This window comes from Gymnoscopelus microlampas (assembly GCF_963454915.1).
Source record: "Gymnoscopelus microlampas genome assembly, chromosome: 13".
Taxonomy (NCBI): domain Eukaryota; kingdom Metazoa; phylum Chordata; class Actinopteri; order Myctophiformes; family Myctophidae; genus Gymnoscopelus; species Gymnoscopelus microlampas.
Window position 1 is genome coordinate 42,627,246 of NC_139950.1, and position 13,440 is coordinate 42,640,685.

Below are 13,440 nucleotides of genomic sequence, written 5' to 3' on the forward strand. Positions count from 1 at the left end.
TTTATAAATGAAAGGTTCAGGGATCAAAGGTCAGGGGATCTTAGAATAATCTCACATTCTATTCCAATTCACTTTTTATTAAACAATTATTTTACTGATTTTCCTTTCAGACTCCAAATTAGATATTGCTCAATTTTTCAAATATTCACTTCCAATTTGAAGCTCAGATTATACTAAGATCCCCCGGGCCCTGTGAAGGTATCTTAGTATAATCTGAGATTCAATTCGAATTCACTTCTCAAGTCTATCTTACTGATTTTCGTTTCAGAACCTAAATAAAACATTGCTTGTTTCTGTCTGCTTCTGTGATGTATGTCCTGTAATGTACTTTGTGTAATGTATTGTGTATGTCCTGCCTGTATCTTGAACGGTGACGTCATGGACACAAAGCAAATTTCGGTGAAAGCTGACAATAAAGTTGTATCGTATCGTATCGTATCGTATTGCTTCATTTTTTCAATTTTCTATCCCACCAAAAAATCAGGAAAATGCTCCATTTTTCTGATATTCTGCTTAGTATTTTGGCTTCTTTTGATTTGGGACTGACACTGAGAAAAGCTCAAAATAGTTTTTTTTTTCAAATCTTTCATCCCAGAAGAAAAATCAAAGAATGTCTTTGCCATTTTTCCAATTTTCTAGCCTACCCAAAAAAATCTGGAAAATGATTTGTTTCGGTAAAATTTATTTTACCGAAACGAAAGTTAAATCCGAAAAAATCACTAAGTGTGGAGGCCAAAATCGTCCCGCCAAAAACCTGTTAGGAGTACGTTTCAGGCAATTTAGAGTTGATTGGTAGTACTTTGTAGTGACTTTTTTTGGTCCCTAACATTCATCGAGCTCTGGACTTAGTAAATTTATTTTTTCACCATTGTGTCACTACCGAAACGAAAGTTAAATCCGAAAAAATCACTAATTGTGGAGGCCAAAATCGTCCCCCCAAAAACCTGTTAGGAGTACGTTTCAGGCAATTTAGAGTTGATTGGTAATTTTCGTTTCGGTAAAATTTATTTTACCGAAACGAAAGTTAAATCCGAAAAAATCACTAAGTGTGGAGGCCAAAATCGTCCCCCCAAAAACCTGTTAGGAGTACGTTACAGGCAATTTAGAGTTGATTGGTAGTACTTTGTAGTGACTTTTTTTGGTCCCTAACATTCATCGAGCTCTGGACTTAGTAAATGTATTTTTTCACCATTGTGTCACTACCGAAACGAAAGTTTGTCACTACCAAAACGAAAGTTAAATCCGAAAAAATCACTAATTGTGGAGGCCAAAATACTCCCCCCAAAAACCTGTTAGGAGTACGTTTCAGGCAATTTAGAGTTGATTGGTTATTTAAGTTAAGTTGTGTAAAAAATAATCTGACTATACTAAGTTGTTATTTGTTTGTTTAAGTCAGGCTATACTCTACTCAGAGTCATAAGTTTACAAAATGTACTAAAGTACAGTGAACGTCTGTGCGGTTTGTCTTCATCACTGAAAATAACGTACATGTAAACTGATATAAAACTGCTGTCATGTGCAGTTGGGGTGAAGAAACACAACCATTTCACTCCTAATAATACCTATTTGATTTGACATCCTGACTTGCTGCTGTAGCTGAGGCTTGAACCTGTTACCTGCGGCTCACTAGTCAGTGACTCCATTCACCTACAGCTGTTTCCTTGGAATCTGTGGTTCTGAAACGTTTTGTTGTCAACCCCCCAAATTGACATGTATTTGGGCAGTGGACCCCAATGTGAAAAGATGTAGTGTCAGGGCCCCCCATGAAAAAGATTTATATTTATGCTGTAACACATTTTTTTGAAGTTATTTGTCTTGTTTGTTGTTCAAGTCAAAGCACCAGGAAGGCTGTATTGGTCAGCCATCTGTTAGCTCAATGGGTTGAGACGCAGTATTCATGATCCAGAGGCCATGAGTTCAAATCCCATTGATGTCTTTCCTATGATTCTTTCCTTTGCAGACTGGCTTCCAGAAGATCAACTGAAAACTACCAGGAAGGCTATATTTGTCATCCAACTGTTAGCTCAATGGGTTGAGACGCAGTATACATGATCCAGAGGCCATGAGTTCAAATCCCATTGATGTCTTTCCTATGATTCTTTCCTTTGCAGACTGGCTTCCAGAAGATCAACTGAAAACTACCAGGAAGGCTGTACTTGTCAGCCATCTGTTAGCTCAATGGGTTGAGATGCAGTATACATGATCCAGAGGCCATGAGTTTAAATCCCATTGATGTCTTTCCTATGATTCTTTCCTTTGCAGACTGGCTTCCAGAAGATCAACTGAAAACTACCAGGAAGGCTATATTTGTCATCCAACTGTTAGCTCAATGGGTTGAGACGCAGTATACATGATCCAGAGGCCATGAGTTCAAATCCCATTGATGTCTTTCCTATGATTCTTTCCTTTGCAGACTGGCTTCCAGAAGATCAACTGAAAACTACCAGGAAGGCTGTACTTATCAGCCATCTGTTAGCTCAATGGGTTGAGACGCAGTATTCATGATCCAGAGGCCATGAGTTCAAATCCCATTGATGTCTTTCCTATGATTCTTTCCTTTGCAGACTGGCTTCCAGAAGATCAACTGAAAACTACCAGGAAGGCTGTACTTGTCAGCCATCTGTTAGCTCAATGGGTTGAGACGCAGTATACATGATCCAGAGGCCATGAGTTCAAATCCCACTGGTGTCTTTACTTCGATGCTTTCCTTTGCAGACTAACTTCTAGAAAAACAAGTTAAAACCACCAGGAAACCTGTAACTCTCAGCCAACAGCTTAGCTCAACTGGTAGAGCGTCTGTCCAATAACATGACTTGACTTGACTTGAGTGGGTTCGATTCCCACTCCGAGTAATGTGTCCCCGGTAACTTGGGGCAACGGATAAATTGACTGATATCCTTAGTGATGCTTCCCTTTGCAGACTAACTTCTAGAAAAACAAGTTAAAACCACCAGGAAACCTGTAACTCTCAGCCAACAGCTTAGCTCAACTGGTAGAGCGTCTGTCCAATAACATGACTTGACTTGACTTGAGTGGGTTCGATTCCCACTCCGAGTCATGTGTCCCCGGTAACTTGGGGCAACGGATAAATTGACTGATATCCTTAGTGATGCTTCCCTTTGCAGACTAACTTCTGGAAAAAACAAGTTAAAACCACCAGGAAACCTGTAACTCTCAGCCTACAGCATAGCTCAACTGGTAGAGCGTCTGTCCAATAACATGACTTGACTTGACTTGAGTGGGTTCGATTCCCACTTGAGTCAAGTGTCCCCGGTATCTTGGGGCAATGGATAAATTGACTGATATCCTTAGTGATGCTTCCCTTTGCAGACTAACTTCTAGAAAACAAGTTAAAACCACCAGGAAACCTGTAACTCTCAGCCAACAGCATAGCTCGACTGGTAGAGCGTCTGTCCAATGACTTGACTTGACTTAAGTGGGTTCGATTCCCACTCGAGTCAAGTGTCCCAGGTAACTTGGGGCAACGGATAAATTGACTGATATCCGTAGAATAACTTGTAGGAGTGTGCTGGTTCAAATCCAGTACAACCCAGGACCGAGCGGTCCTGGTTTCGATTCCCACTAACGTCAAGTCCCTGGTAATTTTCCTTTATTGAAGAAAAGGTGACATTAAAAACAAACAATTAGACAAATAATCATAAATTGATGATGATAATGAAGTGTAAGTCCAGAGCTCGATGAATGTTAGGGACCAAAAAAAAAGGCACTACAAAGTACTACCAATCAGCTCTAAATTGCCTGAAACGTACTCCTAACAGGTTTTTGGGGGGACACTTTTGGCCTCCACACTTTGTGATTTTTTCGGATTTAACTTCGTTTCGGTAGTGACACAAATGGTGTCACTACCGAAACGAGAAAAAAAATTACTAAGTCCAGAGCTCGATGAATGTTAGGGACCAAAACAAAAGTCACTACAAAGTACTACCAATCAACTTTAAATTGCCTGAAACGTACTCCTAACAGGTTTTTGGGGGAACAATTTTGGCCTCCACACTTAGTGATTTTTTCGGATTTAACTTTGTTTCGGTACCATGGCTCAAGAGAAAACTCTGGGGTTTATAAACCGAAGGTTTAAGGTTCGAAACTCCTGGAGCAAATTTTCACTGTCCATCTAACTTTTAAAAGGTGGTTTAAGTATTACGTTCTCTTTTGTATTATACCTGTGTGGCTCAAGAGATAAACACAGGGTCTGAAAGCAGAAGGTTTGGGGTTCAAAGCTCATGAAGAACATTTTCACTGGCCATCTAAATTCTAAAAGGCGGGTCAAGGATGACGTTCCCAATTGTAACTTCCATGCCAGCGTGGCTCAAGAGATGAACACAGGGTCTGAGAGCAGAAGGTTTGGGGTTCAAGGCTCCTGAAGAACATTTTCATTGTCCATCTAAATTCTAAAAGGAGGGTTAAGGATGACGTTCCCAATTGTACTTCCCATGCCAGCGTGGCTCAAGAGTTAAACACAGGGTCTGAAAGTAGAAGGTTTGGGGTTCAAGGCTCCTGAAGAACATTTTCACTGTCCATCTAAATTCTAAAAGGAGGGTTAAGGATGACGTTCCCAATTGTACTTCCCATGCCAGCGTGGCTCAAGAGTTAAACACAGGGTCTGAAAGTAGAAGGTTTGGGGTTCAAGGCTCCTGAAGAACATTTTCACTGTCCATCTAAATTCTAAAAGGAGGGTTAAGGATGACGTTCCCAATTGTACTTCCCATGCCAGCGTGGCTCAAGAGTTAAACACAGGGTCTGAAAGTAGAAGGTTTGGGGTTCAAGGCTCCTGAAGAACATTTTCACTGTCCATCTAAAATTCTAAAAGGCGGGTTAAGGATGACGTTCCCAATTGTACCTTCCATGCCAGCGTGGCTTAAAAGATAAATCAAAGGTTCACAAACTAAAGGTTCGAGGTTCAAAGCTCACTCAAAACAACTACTAAATAAAAACTAAAAGGGTAATACAACAAAAAAACAATGGAGCTGTGGTCAATACAAACTGGTGATGAAAAAAAACAAAACAATAAAAAAATGTCTCAAACAAATTCATGTGAAAAAAAACAGTGGCCATAAAATCACAAAAAATACTAAAATAAAAATCTTTAATTAATATGTAAATGTATTAAAGCCCACCTCCTCCCCCTGGAGGTGGGCTCCCTCCATGCTCCTCCCTCTCCTACCAGAGCTAAAAGAGGGCGTGAGGAGGGAGGCGGGCTTCATCCATGGTTCTCGCCTTAAAAAGACCGAAAATTGAGATCTTCCCTGACCAAGATTCAAACCCACGACCATCCGCTCGTGAAGCCTATGCTTTACTCTTGCACCACCAGGCCTTTCACATTAATTAGGATTTCGAGGTTATATTTAAAGTTAAAGCGAGAGGTGACAGGTCAAAAGATGAAAATCCACAGCAAACACCTCTACCCCTGACAGAATGACTGGATCTACTAGATACACCCTCTGATGATCAGGGAAAGAGTTCATTATGACACGACTGAGATTTAGGTTGTTTAAAACCATCTGTTAGAAAACGTTTACTCTGGCTGAGTCTGAACCCAGATTTACACTTTCATTGAAAGGAAACAGAGAGATGTTTCGTAATGTCATAAAAATTCATACCCTTTTTGTCATTTATAAATTCCTTAGTTTCAGATGATCAAAACTATAGCAGTTTTGGTGTTAAATCAAGTAGGCTACATTGTTCTCACTTTGGACTGGACATTAAAAAATATGTCTTAAGTTTTCAACTACAGTTCCTCAAACAGTGCTGTATTATGACCACAGATCCTCTTTGATTAACTGAATTAAGTTTAAGAAAATACCACATGGCATGCAGCATATCAATCAAATCAATGATCAATTATAGGCCGAGCTCCATACTTCGTTTTGAGGTATTCTAGTGACTCAGGGATAACAAATTACATAAATTCAACCACTTAAATGTAATGTATTTATTGCAACAACCAACCAAGAGTGTTGCAAACGGCTGAGTTTGTAACAAAATGAGGAAACTCACACAAACAAAGAACGTTTACATTATTTTATTAAAACTAACTTAACCCCATATGGGTAACCGGTGAGCCTCAGGGCTCAATACTAGTGTATTTTCTGTTTTGTGTTATTATGAGGAAAGTTTTGACTGAAAATAGCCGATCGACAAGCTCACAACATGTCGCAGTGAGCTTGTCGATCGGCTATTTTCTGCTAAAGCTATACCCACAATACGGATACTGGGGTGGTTAACAGTGCTTAAAGGGCAAGACCACTTTGGTAGAGGTTTGGGTTGTGTAGCAATTATAGCAATTATTTTAGATTTCTTGTTCACCTTTGGAGTTACATCATGACAAGGTAACTACACAACCCAAACCTCTACCACAGTGATCTTGTTCTTTAACAAGCAAAATCCAAAAGGCTGGAGTGCTCCCAGTGAGCTTCATGGTGAGAGAGAGAACAAGAATGAAGTCCAGCCACCTCTTTTATAGAGGACAATCCAGGTGGGCCAGATCTCCACTGATGACACACTCCGCCCTCCAATCATTCTGACACACATGACACATGGTTAGTAACCATGACAACCACACCAGTCACCCTGACAACTCCTCCAAGGAACAGGCCATATGGTGTAGTTGGCAGGGCTTTATTGAAGAAAAGGTGACATTAAGAACAAACAATTAGACAAATAATCATACATTGATGATGATAATGAAGTGTAAGTCCAGAGCTCGATGAATGTTAGGGACCAAAAAAAAAAGTCACTACAAATCAGCTCTAAATTGCCTGAAACGTACTCCTAACAGGTTTTTGGGGGGACACTTTTGGCCTCCACACTTAGTGATTTTTTCGGATTTAACTTCGTTTCGGTACCATGGCTCAAGAGAAAACTCTGGGGTTTATAAACCGAAGGTTTAAGGTTCGAAACTCCTGGAGCACATTTTCACTGTCCATCTAACTTTTAAAAGGTGGTTTAAGTATTACGTTCTCTTTTGTATTATACCTGTGTGGCTCAAGAGATAAACACAGGGTCTGAAAGCAGAAGGTTTGGGGTTCAAAGCTCATGAAGAACATTTTCACTGGCCAGCTAAATTCTAAAAGGCGGGTCAAGGATGACGTTCCCAATTGTAACTTCCATGCCAGCGTGGCTCAAAAGATGAACACAGGGTCTGAAAGCAGAAGGTTTGGGGTTCAAGGCTCCTGAAGAACATTTTCACTGTCCATCTAAATTCTAAAAGGCGGGATAAGGATGACGTTCCCAATTGTACTTTCCATGCCAGCGTGGCTCAAGAGTTAAACACAGGGTCTGAAAGTAGAAGGTTTGGGGTTCAAGGCTCCTGAAGAACATTTTCACTGTCCATCTAAATTCTAAAAGGAGGGTTAAGGATGACGTTCCCAATTGTACTTCCCATGCCAGCGTGGCTCAAGAGTTAAACACAGGGTCTGAAAGTAGAAGGTTTGGGGTTCAAGGCTCCTGAAGAACATTTTCACTGTCCATCTAAATTCTAAAAGGCGGGATAAGGATGACGTTCCCAATTGTACTTTCCATGCCAGCGTGGCTCAAGAGTTAAACACAGGGTCTGAAAGTAGAAGGTTTGGGGTTCAAGGCTCCTGAAGAACATTTTCACTGTCCATCTAAATTCTAAAAGGAGGGTTAAGGATGACGTTCCCAATTGTACTTCCCATGCCAGCGTGGCTCAAGAGTTAAACACAGGGTCTGAAAGTAGAAGGTTTGGGGTTCAAGGCTCCTGAAGAACATTTTCACTGTCCATCTAAAATTCTAAAAGGCGGGTTAAGGATGACGTTCCCAATTGTACCTTCCATGCCAGCGTGGCTTAAAAGATAAATCAAAGGTTCACAAACTAAAGGTTCGAGGTTCAAAGCTCACTCAAAACAACTACTAAATAAAAACTAAAAGGTTAATACAACAAAAAAACAATGGAGCTGTGGTCAATACAAACTGGTGATGAAAAAAAACAAAACAATAAAAAAATGTCTCAAACAAATTCATGTGAAAAAAAACAGTGGCCATAAAATCACAAAAAATACTAAAATAAAAATCTTTAATTAATATGTAAATGTATTAAGCTCCTCCCCCTGGAGGTGGGCTCCCTCCATGCTCCTCCCTCTCCTACCAGAGCTAAAAGAGGGCGTGAGGAGGGAGGCGGGCTTCATCCATGGTTCTCGCCTTAAAAAGACCGAAAATTGAGATCTTCCCTGACCAAGATTCATACCCACGACCATCCGCTCGTGAAGCCTATGCTTTACTCTTGCACCACCAGGCCTTTCACATTAATTAGGATTTCGAGGTTATATTTAAAGTTAAAGCGAGAGGTGACAGGTCAAAAGATGAAAATCCACAGCAAACACCTCTACCCCTGACAGAATGACTGGATCTACTAGATACACCCTCTGATGATCAGGGAAAGAGTTCATTATGACACGACTGAGATTTAGGTTGTTTAAAACCATCTGTTAGAAAACGTTTACTCTGGCTGAGTCTGAACCCAGATTTACACTTTCATTGAAAGGAAACAGAGAGATGTTTCGTAATGTCATAAAAATTCATACCCTTTTTGTCATTTATAAATTCCTTAGTTTCAGATGATCAAAACTATAGCAGTTTTGGTGTTAAATCAAGTAGGCTACATTGTTCTCACTTTGGACTGGACATTAAAAAATATGTCTTAAGTTTTCAACTACAGTTCCTCAAACAGTGCTGTATTATGACCACAGATCCTCTTTGATTAACTGAATTAAGTTTAAGAAAATACCACATGGCATGCAGCATATCAATCAAATCAATGATCAATTATAGGCCGAGCTCCATACTTCGTTTTGAGGTATTCTAGTGACTCAGGGATAACAAATTACATAAATTCAACCACTTAAATGTAATGTATTTATTGCAACAACCAACCAAGAGTGTTGCAAACGGCTGAGTTTGTAACAAAATGAGGAAACTCACACAAACAAAGAACGTTTACATTATTTTATTAAAACTAACTTAACCCCATATGGGTAACCGGTGAGCCTCAGGGCTCAATACTAGTGTATTTTCTGTTTTGTGTTATTATGAGGAAAGTTTTGACTGAAAATAGCCGATCGACAAGCTCACAACATGTCGCAGTGAGCTTGTCGATCGGCTATTTTCTGCTAAAGCTATACCCACAATACGGATACTGGGGTGGTTAACAGTGCTTAAAGGGCAAGACCACTTTGGTAGAGGTTTGGGTTGTGTAGCAATTATAGCAATTATTTTAGATTTCTTGTTCACCTTTGGAGTTACATCATGACAAGGTAACTACACAACCCAAACCTCTACCACAGTGATCTTGTTCTTTAACAAGCAAAATCCAAAAGGCTGGAGTGCTCCCAGTGAGCTTCATGGTGAGAGAGAGAACAAGAATGAAGTCCAGCCACCTCTTTTATAGAGGACAATCCAGGTGGGCCAGATCTCCACTGATGACACACTCCGCCCTCCAATCATTCTGACACACATGACACATGGTTAGTAACCATGACAACCACACCAGTCACCCTGACAACTCCTCCAAGGAACAGGCCATATGGTGTAGTTGGCAGGGCTTTATTGAAGAAAAGGTGACATTAAGAACAAACAATTAGACAAATAATCATACATTGATGATGATAATGAAGTGTAAGTCCAGAGCTCGATGAATGTTAGGGACCAAAAAAAAAAGTCACTACAAATCAGCTCTAAATTGCCTGAAACGTACTCCTAACAGGTTTTTGGGGGGACACTTTTGGCCTCCACACTTAGTGATTTTTTCGGATTTAACTTCGTTTCGGTACCATGGCTCAAGAGAAAACTCTGGGGTTTATAAACCGAAGGTTTAAGGTTCGAAACTCCTGGAGCACATTTTCACTGTCCATCTAACTTTTAAAAGGTGGTTTAAGTATTACGTTCTCTTTTGTATTATACCTGTGTGGCTCAAGAGATAAACACAGGGTCTGAAAGCAGAAGGTTTGGGGTTCAAAGCTCATGAAGAACATTTTCACTGGCCAGCTAAATTCTAAAAGGCGGGTCAAGGATGACGTTCCCAATTGTAACTTCCATGCCAGCGTGGCTCAAAAGATGAACACAGGGTCTGAAAGCAGAAGGTTTGGGGTTCAAGGCTCCTGAAGAACATTTTCACTGTCCATCTAAATTCTAAAAGGCGGGATAAGGATGACGTTCCCAATTGTACTTTCCATGCCAGCGTGGCTCAAGAGTTAAACACAGGGTCTGAAAGTAGAAGGTTTGGGGTTCAAGGCTCCTGAAGAACATTTTCACTGTCCATCTAAATTCTAAAAGGAGGGTTACGGATGACGTTCCCAATTGTACTTCCCATGCCAGCGTGGCTCAAGAGTTAAACACAGGGTCTGAAAGTAGAAGGTTTGGGGTTCAAGGCTCCTGAAGAACATTTTCACTGTCCATCTAAATTCTAAAAGGCGGGATAAGGATGACGTTCCCAATTGTACTTTCCATGCCAGCGTGGCTCAAGAGTTAAACACAGGGTCTGAAAGTAGAAGGTTTGGGGTTCAAGGCTCCTGAAGAACATTTTCACTGTCCATCTAAATTCTAAAAGGAGGGTTAAGGATGACGTTCCCAATTGTACTTCCCATGCCAGCGTGGCTCAAGAGTTAAACACAGGGTCTGAAAGTAGAAGGTTTGGGGTTCAAGGCTCCTGAAGAACATTTTCACTGTCCATCTAAATTCTAAAAGGAGGGTTAAGGATGACGTTCCCAATTGTACTTCCCATGCCAGCGTGGCTCAAGAGTTAAACACAGGGTCTGAAAGTAGAAGGTTTGGGGTTCAAGGCTCCTGAAGAACATTTTCACTGTCCATCTAAAATTCTAAAAGGCGGGTTAAGGATGACGTTCCCAATTGTACCTTCCATGCCAGCGTGGCTTAAAAGATAAATCAAAGGTTCACAAACTAAAGGTTCGAGGTTCAAAGCTCACTCAAAACAACTACTAAATAAAAACTAAAAGGGTAATACAACAAAAAAACAATGGAGCTGTGGTCAATACAAACTGGTGATGAAAAAAAACAAAACAATAAAAAAAATGTCTCAAACAAATTCATGTGAAAAAAACAGTGGCCATAAAATCACAAAAAATACTAAAATAAAAATCTTTAATTAATATGTAAATTTATTAAGCTCCTCCCCCTGGAGGTGGGCTCCCTCCATGCTCCTCCCTCTCCTACCGGAGCTAAAAGAGGGCGTGAGGAGGGAGGCGGGCTTCATCCATGGTTCTCGCCTTAAAAAGACCGAAAACCGAGATCTTCCTTGACCAAGATTCAAACCCACGACCATCCGCTTGTGAAGCCTATGCTTTACTCTTGCACCACCAGGCCTTTTACATTAATTAGGATTTCGAGGTTATATTTAAAGTTAAAGCGAGAGGTGACAGGTCAAAAGATGAAAATCCACAGCAAACACCTCTACCCCTGACAGAATGACTGGATCTACTAGATACACCCTCTGATGATCAGGGAAAGAGTTCATTATGACACGACTGAGATTTAGGTTGTTTAAAACCATCTGTTAGAAAACGTTTACTCTGGCTGAGTCTGAACCCAGATTTACACTTTCATTGAAAGGAAACAGAGAGATGTTTCGTAATGTCATAAAAATTCATACCCTTTTTGTCATTTATAAATTCCTTAGTTTCAGATGATCAAAACTATAGCAGTTTTGGTGTTAAATCAAGTAGGCTACATTGTTCTCACTTTGGACTGGACATTAAAAAATATGTCTTAAGTTTTCAACTACAGTTCCTCAAACAGTGCTGTATTATGACCACAGATCCTCTTTGATTAACTGAATTAAGTTTAAGAAAATACCACATGGCATGCAGCATATCAATCAAATCAATGATCAATTATAGGCCGAGCTCCATACTTCGTTTTGAGGTATTCTAGTGACTCAGGGATAACAAATTACATAAATTCAACCACTTAAATGTAATGTATTTATTGCAACAACCAACCAAGAGTGTTGCAAACGGCTGAGTTTGTAACAAAATGAGGAAACTCACACAAACAAAGAACGTTTACATTATTTTATTAAAACTAACTTAACCCCATATGGGTAACCGGTGAGCCTCAGGGCTCAATACTAGTGTATTTTCTGTTTTGTGTTATTATGAGGAAAGTTTTGACTGAAAATAGCCGATCGACAAGCTCACAACATGTCGCAGTGAGCTTGTCGATCGGCTATTTTCTGCTAAAGCTATACCCACAATACGGATACTGGGGTGGTTAACAGTGCTTAAAGGGCAAGACCACTTTGGTAGAGGTTTGGGTTGTGTAGCAATTATAGCAATTATTTTAGATTTCTTGTTCACCTTTGGAGTTACATCATGACAAGGTAACTACACAACCCAAACCTCTACCACAGTGATCTTGTTCTTTAACAAGCAAAATCCAAAAGGCTGGAGTGCTCCCAGTGAGCTTCATGGTGAGAGAGAGAACAAGAATGAAGTCCAGCCACCTCTTTTATAGAGGACAATCCAGGTGGGCCAGATCTCCACTGATGACACACTCCGCCCTCCAATCATTCTGACACACATGACACATGGTTAGTAACCATGACAACCACACCAGTCACCCTGACAACTCCTCCAAGGAACAGGCCATATGGTGTAGTTGGCAGGGCTTTATTGAAGAAAAGGTGACATTAAGAACAAACAATTAGACAAATAATCATACATTGATGATGATAATGAAGTGTAAGTCCAGAGCTCGATGAATGTTAGGGACCAAAAAAAAAAGTCACTACAAATCAGCTCTAAATTGCCTGAAACGTACTCCTAACAGGTTTTTGGGGGGACACTTTTGGCCTCCACACTTAGTGATTTTTTCGGATTTAACTTCGTTTCGGTACCATGGCTCAAGAGAAAACTCTGGGGTTTATAAACCGAAGGTTTAAGGTTCGAAACTCCTGGAGCACATTTTCACTGTCCATCTAACTTTTAAAAGGTGGTTTAAGTATTACGTTCTCTTTTGTATTATACCTGTGTGGCTCAAGAGATAAACACAGGGTCTGAAAGCAGAAGGTTTGGGGTTCAAAGCTCATGAAGAACATTTTCACTGGCCAGCTAAATTCTAAAAGGCGGGTCAAGGATGACGTTCCCAATTGTAACTTCCATGCCAGCGTGGCTCAAAAGATGAACACAGGGTCTGAAAGCAGAAGGTTTGGGGTTCAAGGCTCCTGAAGAACATTTTCACTGTCCATCTAAATTCTAAAAGGCGGGATAAGGATGACGTTCCCAATTGTACTTTCCATGCCAGCGTGGCTCAAGAGTTAAACACAGGGTCTGAAAGTAGAAGGTTTGGGGTTCAAGGCTCCTGAAGAACATTTTCACTGTCCATCTAAATTCTAAAAGGAGGGTTACGGATGACGTTCCCAATTGTACTTCCCATGCCAGCGTGGCTCAA